The sequence below is a fragment of the Lissotriton vulgaris genome, chromosome 4_1 (genome assembly GCF_964263255.1).
Source record: "Lissotriton vulgaris chromosome 4_1, aLisVul1.2, whole genome shotgun sequence".
NCBI classification, from domain to species: domain Eukaryota; kingdom Metazoa; phylum Chordata; class Amphibia; order Caudata; family Salamandridae; genus Lissotriton; species Lissotriton vulgaris.
Window position 1 is genome coordinate 955,377,431 of NC_141691.1, and position 13,557 is coordinate 955,390,987.

At 44.0% G+C, this 13,557-nt stretch overlaps 1 protein-coding gene across 1 annotated transcript in view; it reads left to right on the forward strand.

Moving 5' to 3' along the window:
- The first annotated feature begins 1,389 nt into the window (after window positions 1–1,389).
- The window catches only part of LOC147722749 (cytochrome c oxidase subunit 4 isoform 1, mitochondrial-like), a 370,649-nt gene continuing 358,481 nt past the window's right edge, over window positions 1,390–13,557 (forward strand). Inside the window, exon 1 of the mRNA XM_086966886.1 lies at window positions 1,390–1,503. The gene's annotated coding sequence lies outside the window, so the exon portion shown is untranslated. The remainder of the gene's footprint in view (window positions 1,504–13,557) is intronic.

Sequence of the window (13,557 nt, forward strand, 5' to 3'; positions counted from 1 at the left end):
TCCATGATTAATTAGTGGTTTCCAAGTATCCACTCCTCACCCTTTTCCTGGTGCCATCAAGCAGCAAATAAAACACTCATGGGGGTGTAAGTGCCGTCCCACAATCTTCCAGTGGCACAGAATGTTGGCGGTATTTAATGTATTCTCTGTAGGACTGGTCTGTCCTCTACTGCTTGACTGCCATCTCTTGGCAAAGGGTGCCTTCGGGCCTTAGGCTGTGTTGCGGAAGCATTGCACTTTAATGACTGCAGGGAGTAATTGTCCTCTCTTTGTGTGCGATTATTAGGGTCTGATATCTGCAGTTCATGGTCATCACTTGCCTGATCCATCTCCCCCCAACAGGACATCAAAAATATCCTCACAATTATTATTATTTGTTTTTTGTAGTCTTTTTTTCTCCATTTCCTTTTGTGGTAGTCGGTGTTGTTTTGTAGCACCAAAAATCAATACCGGTATTGTTTCTGGTGGACCAAAGAAGAACCTTGATAAACGCTGTTGCATCACAAAATTGATCACCGTAAAACGCAGTGGGTGCTAAAAAGCACCTGTTGCAGATTAGTGCAGACCACCTGCAAAGTAGTTTGCCAGTCTTTGTGCCTTTAATGTAGTTATTAATTTCAATACAGCCTTTTTCTTGAAAATGTTCATGTTTTGGAATAAACGTCTACAGAAAGGCTGTTTTCCATCACTGATGTTACTGTCATCTCGTGATGATTGCGATTAGCCATGTCTAGAATATAATTTCTCTCAAACCTTTAATCTATATCACAAGAAGCAGCTATATACACAGTAGATATGATTCTCCTTCCGCTTATGCCTGGAGTCTGCGGGCGTTTGTGTAGAATAGTTGTTTAATCTAGCGAATAAACTCAAAAAAATATCAATTATGACCATCATCGGCTAGTTGCACTTCTGTTTCCCGCACCTATCTCGTACACTTCCGATTCTCTCTGCAAGACGAGGTCACCTCTCCAGTCACACCCGCACCGTACCAAAATGCATCCCAAATAGGATCACAAAAACACAACACTCTACTTACCCGGCACCCCACAAGATGTAGCGTTGTACCTGTCGAAGGCGCGCTTCGGCGCCCCGCAACAGGGAAGGCAAATCTAATTAAAAACAATAGATATAAAGTCACGGCATGTAAACGAATTGTTTTTTATGTTTTATGTGAAACCTAACATGTTATTTTAGAAAAAAATCTTATCGGGTGTGAAAAATCTGCCTCCACAAATTTGGGGTGCACGGTAGTGGCAGTTTGCAGTAAAAGGTCTCGAGCAGCTGAACTAGGCTGTGGGAGAGCGACAGACGCCAAACCCATGACACGTTACTACGTTACCATGTTACTGTGGCATGCACCATGTATAGTATCGCTTCCTGTCAGTGGGCCGGACCAGCGCGCGAGGCGCACCTGCCTTTTGTGGTTTCACTTCATTTATCACCATACACCACAGCCGCTCAGTCACGTACATTGTCCGGAGCTGACAGGCGCACAACAAGGTAAGGAGCGCTGCTCTTTGAGCTAAAAAACAAAGACTGCAAACCGAGTAGACTAGAAAGAAGAGACGAAGGGGAGGGAGCGGAAAACAAAAGAGATTAACAAGAGAAACAATTCATAAAGAATAAAGGAGAGGACAAAATAAATTGAGAACTACAAGGAGAACCAAAAACTGGAGACGAAGGGAAGGAATTAAAAGGAAGGGAGGGGAAAAAGAGAAAAAGCGGAATATTTCTTTTTGTTGCTTATTTTCGGGATGCTTCACACTTTGTGTCAATGCACTTAGCCGAGGAGGTAAAATAGCCAACAGGAAAAGGCTTTATTGTTGTTCCTTAATGAGATCAATATCTGTAGATGGTTAGTTAATCAATATTTTGAAGCCTCTAGAAAAGGGCAATGATAGTAAATTGATAATGCAGAGGTAATGTCGCTTTAAATCCATTAACATGAAAACGGAGGCACACATTTTAAAGAGGCTGACACGTGTGTCCCAGATGTATGCTTTATGCTTATTTAGAATACTTATATGGTGCGAGACTGCAAAAATGCTTATGCCCTTTTCAGGGTATACTGCATGGGCAAATGTAAGATGTTTTTGAGCTCTTGCCCTACGTTTACAAATATTATTCAGGGTCTTATCTTACGTGGAAGGGGAATTCAGGTGATCATAGAGGTAGATGACGAGAGAACTCGTTGTTAAACATATCGTTTCAGAGGGAGGAAGGACAGAAACTTTGGGGCATATTATCAACAGTTGTATCGCCACATTTCCAGCACTTATCCTCGGAAAATCGGCAATTTTCCTATCGCACAATTATCAAGGCGTAGCTAACATGCATTAGTGCATTTTAGGTGCTGTTTTTGTAACGCTTCTTATGTTAGCGATATACATCGCGAATGAGATGCAAAATAGGCGGTCCTACGAAAAACAACATGTAATAACTCGCAAACGCAACATCACAACGCAGCTCCGGAACCGCGGGGCCATAAAAAAAGCAGCGGTAACCGCGGTTATCGCCGGATTCTTACGCCTGGTAAAAACTTGACCTAAGCATGTTTTGTATGGGAGGTGGATTGTCAGGTTAATTCCACACTTCCCTATTAACAAGCTTTTCATTAGTGCTGTGAAATCATCGCTGGATTCCACATGCTAATGATGATTATCGCAGTCTATCGCTGGATTGTACATCGCCTGTTAGCAAAACCATGCTAATACGCCGCTAAAACAGCGACGTTATTTAGCAATAGAGGGCGATAATGAAAAACACGACTCTACTATATTTGCATTTCTGTTTCGCTCTTGGTATTCAAGTTCATAAATTTACACAGCAATTAACAAAGTCCCCTTTTCAGTTTCTGCCAAAGACGTCTGCACATTTCAGTGCTTGTTTAGTGAAAGGTCTTTTTTTGCTCCATCCCCTCCATTATTCTTGGTGTCTTTATGTTTTTTTATGTTAAGCAGGGGCGTCGTGACCCCCTGCTTTAGCATCTACATGAAGGAGGGGTTCTAGATGGGGCTCTTCTGCCTGCAGCTCTGAAATACAAAGGTTCATAATTAACGTGAAAGGGTGGGTGGATGCGTGAATGAGTGAAAAGAAGGATGGGGATGGATGTGTGACTGAAAAAGTGGATGGGTGGGTGAGTGAAAGGGTTAATGGGGACTGGCTTTATGCATAAGTGAAAGGATGGATGTAAGCATGGCTGAGAGAAAGGGTGGATGGATACCTGAGTAAAAAGGTGGCTGGATGACTGTATGGGTGGATGAGTGAAAGGGTTGATGGGTGGATGAATGGATGTGTACATGGGTGAATGGATGGATTAATGAGTGGATGGATCGATAGATGAAAGGGTGCATTGATGAGTGAAATTTTGGATGGGTGAGTGAAAGGATGGATGGATGAGTGAAAGGAGAGATGGATGAAGTAAAGGCTGGATGGATGGTTCAGTGAAAGGGTAGATGGATGGATGAGTGAAAGGAAGGATGGATGGAGGGAAAGAGTAGATGGATGGATGAGCAAAAGGATAGATGGATGAGTGAAAGTGTGGATATAGGGATAGATGGCTGAAAGGGTGGATTGGGATGAATGACTGAAAGGATGGATGAATGGAATGATGGGTTTGATAGATAGGTTTGGAGATGGATAGGCTTGGATATGGATGGCCGAACAGATGGATGGATAGACAGACAGAATGGTGAAAGACTGAATAATGAATGAAAGAATTAATGGATGACAGAATGTAAAGGTGAAATGGTGGATATCAGTGGGTAGATGGAAGGATGAAAGGTTGACTGGATAGATGCTTGGATGGAAGAGTCAAGACTCCCTCTTCTTTTTGCCTATGGGGATTTAAGTGGGCGTACCCGGGCATAGAAAAAGTGACATAACCGCTAATGCAATCAAGGAAAAAAGGGCCCCGAAACCCCTAAGAGGCAGACATAATTTAGGTTCAGAGGGCCTTCCATCCCTTGAGACTCAGTGCACCTGCACCTGGTACACTAATGAGCGATAGGTTTATGTGTGCTTTACACTTCATTACGGACACATGCACAAAATTTGTACTTATTTGTTGCATCTTTTCTTGTGTAGATTGTGGACTTTTGTGCAATTTTAAAGGTAAATGAATAGTCCCTGAAACCTGTGTGGTAACACAGGGGTTTCAGCAGCAGTTTTATTGGCTACAATAACCGTTAAGGAACTATAAGAAAGGCCCAACACATAGAGAGTTGGTGTAACGGAGCCTTGTACTTTCTAACGCTCCAGTGAAGATGAGAGAAGATGGATGGGAGAAAGACCGTTTACTTGCTGGTAATATTCACCCCGAGTCGTAGAGCTCCCCGTCACAGTCCTGGTTCCCATCCCTCTCTCCCTGTTTTCGGCTTCTTGTGCTTTGTGGTGCAGGATGTTGGAAGGTAAGGTCAGGGGTTCTGGTCCTCAGGATGTGGGCGTGGCCTGGTGGGTTAGGATGGGAGCAGGGTAGTTTTCATCTTGGGATGTCTGTGGGGAGGAGCAGCTCCTCCCAGCAGTCATTACAGTCTAAGATGGCCGCTCAGCCCTTTCGTGTGTCCCTTCCTTCCATAAGTCCCAGGGCCAGCAGGGATTTTCAGTTTCAACAAGTCAAACTAAATCATGACTACCCTATTTTTTGGGGGAGGGCTTGGTGGGGGTCGCCTCAGGAACTTATTGCTGGTCTGGGAGGAATTTGTCAAGGATCAGTGGGTCCTGCAGATTATAGACTGGGGTATTACATAGGGTTTGGGGAGCCTCCCTTGGAAGTTTTCCATTCTACCCCGGTTCTAAGTTGTGAAGGGTGAACTTGGTGAAGGGTCGGGCTCTGTTGGACAGGGTTCAGAACCTGTTGCACAAGGGGGCCATTGTGAGGGTTCCTGTGATACAACAGGGAAAGGGGGCTTACTTCATCCTTTTTGTGATAGGAAAGCCAAATGGTGATTATAGTTCTGCGTTGAATTTGAAAGCCGTGAATTTGTGCATTCCTAGCCAGTCCTACAAGATGGTGACAAGTTGATACTTCGCTTTTTTCTGCCGGGAGTAGCTGTCGCTCATTTATGTAAGGACTGTAACGGGGAGGTATGACGAGGAGGTAATGCTTCAAATACTCACCGTAAGCTCCACCACACCGAGTCCTACTTTCCTTGTCAGGTCGTTAACAAAATCTTTTAGCCTTTTCCTGAGGGACCCGACCCTTCACCTAGATGTTGTTTATCTGCTTCCCTCAGGTTGACTCTGCCTGGAAGTTGGATGCTGCCCTACACCTAACTATATTTCCTTTCTTTCTTTGTTTCAGTTGTTTGCTTTGGGATGTGCAGTGAATGAATTCTGCTTTGCAGACCTTGCTTGTTCTCTTCCAATGCGTTTGATTACTTTATTGACCAGAATGGATGGAACCTTTCTAGTCCTAATGGACGGCTTTTCCTTGAAGTGCGTACTGTGGCACTTCAGGCATAGGACTCCTGTTCCTTGACTGTGCCAGTTGGAGGTTGGTTAACTGGCCTAGGTCCTCCCTTAGTCTCATCTAGTTTTACTCCTGTGCCAAGGGCTGCAAGGGCTCTGCGATGCAGATGTAATGTGCCTCTCTGTTCCTCCCCTACCCGCCATGTCTCCTCCACAGATTGTTTCTGTTTTGGGGTTTGAGGGCGGAAGCCTTATCATTGGAATTCCTCAGGGTTGGTTCAGGGAGTAGCTTCCTTACTGTGACGGGTAACCCACCTCCCCCTCTTCCTCAGGAGATGGGGAAGGCCACATTTTCTTGTGTCATCCTACCGTGGTTGATACAGGTATGCATCTTGTCGGAAGAAAGATGTTTACTCTCATTCTTACATTAATATATTCTTCAGAGTTGGTGGGGCGCCTCTCACACACTAGCTGCTCTCAGATGTTTCAATCCAAGATGGATGGCTAATGCACCCAGCTTGATGCGCTTTAACCTGGCTTGGCTTCTCCTCATTAAGAAGGTGACAAGGAAGAGCTCTGAAGTGCTTTTGAGTTGTATTGAGAAAAAAACAGGTTTCGCAATAGACATCGGAGTGCACCCTCTAAGCAAAGAGGGTTTACCTTTCAGCTAGACAAACTCAGATAAAACTTCAAAGTTGGGGTTACTTAAATATAGTTCTTTCGTGTAAGACATAGGCTAAATGAATCTGCGTAAAAAGATGAGCTTTTAAAGATTTTTTGGAGACAGACCGAACCTAAAAGTTTGCAAACGCAGGTCCCCTTTGCTCACTTAATAACAGACTAATTATTTATGACGCAGTCTTTAAATGGCTAGCACAGCTACGTGTCCGTGCCTGCGAACGCCCGGTTATCGCCCGAGGAAATTCGAGCAGTGACGAGTGTTCACATGAGCATTTTTAGGGGCGGCCCAGAGGTCTGACATGCATGACCTCTTAAAGCGCCCATGACTCTTCCAGCTAGAACTAAGTTCACTTCCTAGATTCTCTTGTTCGGTGTCTCGTGCGTGTTTATAGCACACAAATAGGCACTCGCCCATCCCAGGTGCTTTTGTGAATTTGGAGTCTTAAGTCGGTGTAGGGGGCCAGTAGGCAGAACTATGCCCGGAAATAGTCCAGAGCAGTGCCTGTTTTCTTTCAAACCGTGCCCATGGGCATCAGTCTTGCTCCAGAAAGTGGCAATTCGCTCTGTGCCTTATGAGTGTCGTCACACGACAAGTATTAGAGCGAGCTGAGCGTGCGCTTGTTTGCTCAGGCATGCGAAAATGTACGTTTGCCAGCAAACTTACCACTCTTTCGGACCCTTAGACCCTAGAATATAAACTTTGTGGTGGGGGGAGGTGGGTGGGGAGCAGATACTTATGAAAAATGGCAGAATCTCCGAATTTTCTGCCGTTTCTGTCATTCACAGGCTGCTTGAAATTACTGAAGGAGCTGCTTGGTCTCTTCTGCAATATCCAGTGTATAGTTGAAGATCCCTTTGGGGATTAAAATATGGGAGCTTCCGACTGTGCGGAGTGTGCCCCATGCAGTGAAGGAGGCTCTGCTGTTCTAGGGTATGTCCCGTTACAGGACTCGATGGCCATAGCACCACCTCGGGCAGTGCACCATATAGTTCACCCACACGGTGGGGTTGGCAGGCAGGGTCACATCACAGATTTAGATAACAAACAGTGGGATGTGGATCACGCCACCTGCCAACCTGTACCAGTCCACCCAAGGTGTTATATTTGAGGCAGCCCTCTGTGTTTCTACTCATGATTATTCAAGTGTTGGCCATCCAGCGTTGGCACAAGTGCTGAATATCCTTGGACACAGGATTTATTGTAGCTGGCACTCATCAGCAAGGAGCAATCCATTGGCAAACCGCTTTCAGTATATCGGGTTCCATATCACTCCAAGCATCGCCAGGATTTGTCAACCCAACATCCTTCAGAAAATGTAAACAGTGAGGTATGAGAGCACAGTGCCTGTCTGTAAGGTCCACATAATGCATTATGCCAGATGCAGTGGCTCAATAGCGTTTCTGCGCACAATGAATCAAGTACTTGTCACCGAGCCTTGGCAAGTGCTGGATTTCCTTGATCATGTGCTTCGTGATAGTTGGCATTCATCAGTAAGGAGCAATCACTTTGTTTCGGAGTGTTTGGCAAACTACTTTCAATACATCCGGTCCTGTGCCCATCCAAGCTCATAGGTGCATCCCCAGGGCTCGTCATCCCAACAAAGGAAATGTAAACAATGGGTGAGGTAGTTCCAATCTTCAGTAGTGTTCCTACTCACAATTAATTAAGTATTGTTTGGCCAGCACTGGGTGGCAAACAATTAATTGTAAGGATGAACACAATTGAGGACTAAATCTACCAGAATGCAGCTGATGGGCTTGTGTGTGCAATCACTGTGCTCCCCCCCACTGTTTACATTTCTTGATTTAGTTAGTATATGTCCAGGGCTACGCTGAGTGAATTTGAGCTGTTGCACCGAGCCTTCATCCTCTGGTCCTTTTCAAGGACAGGATTGGGTTCTTATAGCTCATCCGAGAGCAATCTGACTCTAATGATCGAGTAATTGAAAATGCCTGATTTTCTAGTATGTTGATAAAAATTCATAAATAGCTTGTTTCTACCTGTTTTCAGTTATGGAAAATGGGGAAACTCAGGCACACAGAAAGTAAGATGATTTGCCCAGGATCACGCAATATGACTGAGTTAAAGTATTGGTAATACTAGCGCAGATCATTTATCTTCCCCACACTCTTTTTTTTGATCTCTGGTTTTTGGAGCAATGCCATGCACTCCTACAAATCAGGCCATCATTTCAAACAGGTTGCACATAGATATTCAACAGAATTGTGTAGAGTGTGGAGCCCTGTGGGTTTCCACAGGTCATACGTTCCAATGCTGAAGTTTAATTCTCCAATTTCATGAGTTGGGGACCGCCATTTAGGAAAGAGCAGAACCAGCTTAGTACAGTTCTTCTGAGGCCCGTTCTATGCTTCCAGGTCTTTAATAGGAGGGCGTGGTCCACTGTGTCAAAGGCCGCTGATAGATACTGGCAGACTAGATGGCATACCTCACCTTCGTCGATGATACAGTACAAGTTATCTAGAATTTTCAAGGCGGCCATTTCGGTGTTTTAGCATTCTCTGAATACCGACTGACTACTGAAGAATAAGTCATTGTGGTTAATGTGTCTGTTTAGTCCCAGTGGAGCACATTTTTCAATGGCCTTACCTAGCCATAGGAGGTTGCTGATGAGTCTAAAAGTTATGAGGTTTTCGGGGTTAGCACTAGATTGCTTGAGTATTGGTGTTGGAAAACATGCCTGGGTTTCTTAAGTATGGGTTGTTGGGGAACATACCTTGCGATAGTGATGCGTTAATTGGGGAGAGGAATTGACCTAACGTCTAGGGCGGTCGACCTCAAATCTGGTGAACTGGGTTCGAGTCTCGGCAAGGACACACAACATCCTGTGATTCTGGGCAAATCACTTAATCTCTCCGTGTCATACAAAAATGAATGTGCCCTCATGTAACGCAACTGGTTCTCGTGTAAAGCGCTCTGATATCCGATACCTTCGGGTCAAGTTTGTACTATATAAAACTACATAATTTTTTTTTTAAATGAATGCGAGCCAGATTGATGCAAATATATTGAAGTTCTCATTCATTATCTTGGCTGGAATCGCGTCTCTCAATTAACTATGGGGTAGGTCACAATTCTTTTATTATTTTGAAGAGGTCTTCATCTTTTGAAATGACTCCCATTTGTTGAATACTTTGGGATTTAAAGATAAGCAGTGAGGTAAATTTACTGGAGAGGCCAGACTTCAGTTTGTCAATTTTGCTGGAGAAGAATGAGAATAGAAAACAGCCAAGTATTTACAGAGCTCTGTTTCTTATTCTTGCTAGGAGTGAGTTCTACTTTTAGTACTTCTGTTTTGCAAAATATGTATAGCCTTTACATGCCTTTCCAAGCCTGGGGGGGGGGGGGGGGGGGGTTGGAGACTAGGAGCCCTCTTACACTCAGGGTGCACTTTCCTTGTGCGTCCTATGTGTCCCTGTCCTTTCAGCGCACTTCCCAACAGCTTCTTTGCCTCTGCGCTGTGTCTATAGCAGGGCCCGGGCACAGAGGCAATGGGATTTCCTCATTTGCATGGGGCCATACCCTCATGCAAATGGGGGAACACCCATTGGCGATAACGATATATAGGCGCCTGCGCTGTCTGTATTACAGAAAGGACCGCTCTAGTGTCCGCATCCCTTTCTGTAGTACTAAAGTGCCCTGAGAGTGCGCAGTGTACATGTGAATATGCCTCTGGGACCATGAATTTAGATACACCTTTCAAGACCTTGGCTTAAATGTGTTACCTACGTCAATTTCTATAAATGAACACAATGTTTTTTCCAATTTAACAATGGTAGATAGACATCGTCTACATCTCTGCTTATGTGGCGATGGTCAACAACACAACACATAAAAAAATGATGTATTCCTTTTCAAAGGATGTACTTTACTTTATTTTCTCAGAATTATTAAAAAAAAAGTATACAAATCATGTTACAATACTTCTTGATTTGCTACATAATGTCCTATACATCCATTTCTCATGAAGGTTACACAAATAACAAATATAAAAAAAACAGTGCAAAACATATATCAAAATTCTTCCTACTAGGAACTCATAAAGTTCATACGTCCTACTTTGTTTTGCTGCTGTATCGGGATACACTGAAACAAAATTATCCTCAATACTGTTTAACTAAGTGGTCCTAAACCTAAAACTGTGCTCAGAGTGATTTTCAAAAGCTTTGCTAATGTTTAGACCATCTTATCACCGCTAAACATACTTGTCACTTGAGCTTTCTAAACTTATAAGGTAATACTCAGAGTCAAGTGAAAAAAAGAAAAATTGTGAGTTGTGGTGTTGGTGCCAACGCGTTTCGACCTTCGTGCAAGGGACCAAGAGGATTTCTGAGAAGGTCTTCCTCAGGGCTGGGGTTGTGAGTGTAGGACTCAGTGATCTAATGGAAAAAATGAAAAAGGGGGGGGAGAGAAAAGGTTTTGTATTTTGCCAAATGCCGTGTGAATCTGATGTTGAGTCACATGATCTCAATGTACTTCAAAATTCATACCTAATGGCCAGGGACAACTAAATGGAACTTTTCATGTCAAATTCTTCACGGCTTATAGGAAGTTATATCTTCTGTCTTTTCTGTTATCTGTGAGTAAAGGTATACATTCTCAGATTTCTTATCATCTCCAAATCTGAGCAATTTTTAGCTTATTAGAGTTTGTGCTCTTGAGTGCCCAGGCTGGTGCTAGCAGAGTTTTGGATGGATATTCATTAGATGTTTGTGCCTACTAGTCTCCAGGTTCAGGCATGCACTCTGTGTATGTTAGTGTTTCTAGTGCAGCGTCCCCGTGTTATTCGGGCTTACTATTCAGCTCAAATGAATTTAAACTTATCTTTGGTGTTTTCATGTTCTTGTCCTCATGCAGCTAATGGGTGCATAGTTTCTCACTGTAACGTAAGAGCACAAAGGGTGATATAGAATTGCTCGAGGTTTTGATCAGGCGTATGGATTATGTATATGCCGCGTCCTTGACAGTGACCACGCTATTGTTGCCAGGACATGCAGTGCGACATGTGGTGAAATGGCAAAATTAACTTGGTGCCCGGTGACTACGGCATCTCCCATTCCATCTTGTACATGCATTTATAGTACGTTGAGGCATTCCCACTCATACCTTCTCAATTCTTTCTTTATCCACTGGATTTTCGGCTTCTTTTCGTTCGGCGAGAGAACGCTCTTAACGAATTTCTCCTCGAAGCTCTCAGTTTCCGGGTTAGTCACATGTCGATTGTACAGCCCGACAGTTTGTAGCTGATTCGCTGAGTGCTGCGCCTGCCATTGACGTAATGTTCCCAGTGTGTGCCTGATTTCCTGTTCATTGTCAGTTGTCTTGGTGATCGTCTTTTTTGAAAATGATTGTGTTATTTGAGATCATAATTCATGTATAGGTACACTGGATGTGCACTGGTGGGTGCTCTTGACTCTAGAATCCATATTTTGTAGTTCACGTTTTCAGCATTGCTCATATTAAATGTATACATTAGGTTTTCGTATCCATATTCTAGCTTGTTTCAATGTGGCACAAAATTTCTAATTATTGGCGGTGGATGGCTGTTCTTCATGACACGGCCATAACCATTGAATGTGTCCAAAATTGCAACATTTTCAAAATGCTAGAACTTCCGTGTAAAATCCAAGAAAATTGCATGGTCACGTTTGTAACGGTTTGGTCATGCAGTCATAGCGCATAATCATTTGATAATTTGCAGTTGGAGGGAGGATTTGTTAAATAGTCCTTTTTTATGGTGGCTGACATGTACCTCATCGGGTAAAGTTCCTAAGATGTGTCTTTGCTGCCATTGACTGACATGTTCTTTATGATGGCTTGGAGCTGCTGGCCAGTGGTTTTGTTAAAAGCAATGCAATAATTCCGAAAGTTCATTCATACCGTTTTGTGTCGTACCCAATTGCAATAACAGCTTTGCTTCATAGTTGGTTAGTAAGTTCGTTCGATCACCATCTTTAATTTTTTTTTAAACTGTCCATTTTATTTGTTGTGGTTTGTGGTTCAAATCCAAACAGTGTTTTACCATTGGTGCTGTTAGTACTTGGCATTTTATACGTGATTTATGTTGAGTTATTCGCGTTTTCACTTGTTGGGTGGTTTTTCCAACATATGCCAGGCCGCTTGGACAGATGACACAGTATACCACGTTTGAGGTATTACAATTTGTGAATTCCTCATGCTTGATGTTCTTATTTCCATACACAAACTCTGTGCCTTCCACCGTGGTACTGCAGGATACACAATTTCCACATCGGTGGTGGCCTTTTACTGGCGGCAGAGATAGCATCGATTGAAGGGAAGCTTGATTTTGTTCTTCATAGTATTTGCCCTAATGAGTTGTTCTTTAATACTTTTGTTCTTTTTGAGTGCAAATATCAGCAATTATTTGAATTCGTTAAGTCCTTTAACACATTGTCAATTGCGCCTAATGATTTTTTTGACCTCATTCGTAGAGCCTGAGAAGGTGGTCACACATACCAATGGCATCTCCTTGCTCTTCTCTTTTGGTGTTAACAAAGATTCTCTTGGTGTGAACCAGGCTCTCTTCATAGCCCTTTTTGTCAATTTTCTGGGGTAGTTGCGTGCAATCAATTTTTCCATTAGGATCGAAGCACTTGAAAAGTAATACTCCTATGGCCGGGATACCCGTCACCCCCTCCCAACACGATCCCCAAGGATGGGGAGACGGACACAGTTCTTGACTTTTGGAAGGCGGGAGGGAGTTACCCTCCCGGCCGTATTTATTAAAATATGAAACAAAAATTAAAACATTAAAATAACAGTTTCATATCATGTACAATTTCATTTTCACATTACGATGTTTATTGGCTAACCTTAACACATCTCTAATACAAAGGTTCTCCTAGCCGATTCTAAACATCCTGCAAATGCATATACTCAAAATTAAATTGTACATCCTAACATTACGGGCCAACAGCAAGGTCATAACCGGTGTCAGATCCCTAATACCAGAACTCCCCCCTTACTTGTAAGGGGCGGGCGCACAGAGGACTGTACCTCTGTGCCAACTTCCAATTTCCCTTGTCTTAACGGGGGCCCCATATTTACTCGACGCCATCTTAGTGGTCGTCCGAGGACTCGTGTGAGGTGTCTAGAAGGTAGCGTAGACCCCCTCCCACCCCACACTGCTTACAACATCCGCCGTCGCGGATGTCCTGGCCCCGGGAAATTCCCAGGAGGGGCCCGTAGCCCCTCCTCCCCTGGGAGGGGCCTATGACTGCCTTCCCTTTTTCGGCGGCCCCATCCTTAGAGGGATACCGCCTCCCCGTGTGAGGGGCCAATGGCCGCCCCCCCCCCGGGCGCTCCCATCCATAATGGGTGGCGCCCCACCTCTAGGGATCTTCCAATTACTGCTCACCGATCATGACCTTACCGCCACAGGCCGGATAGTTGACCGGCTATCCGGACCCCCCACAAACTCCTAC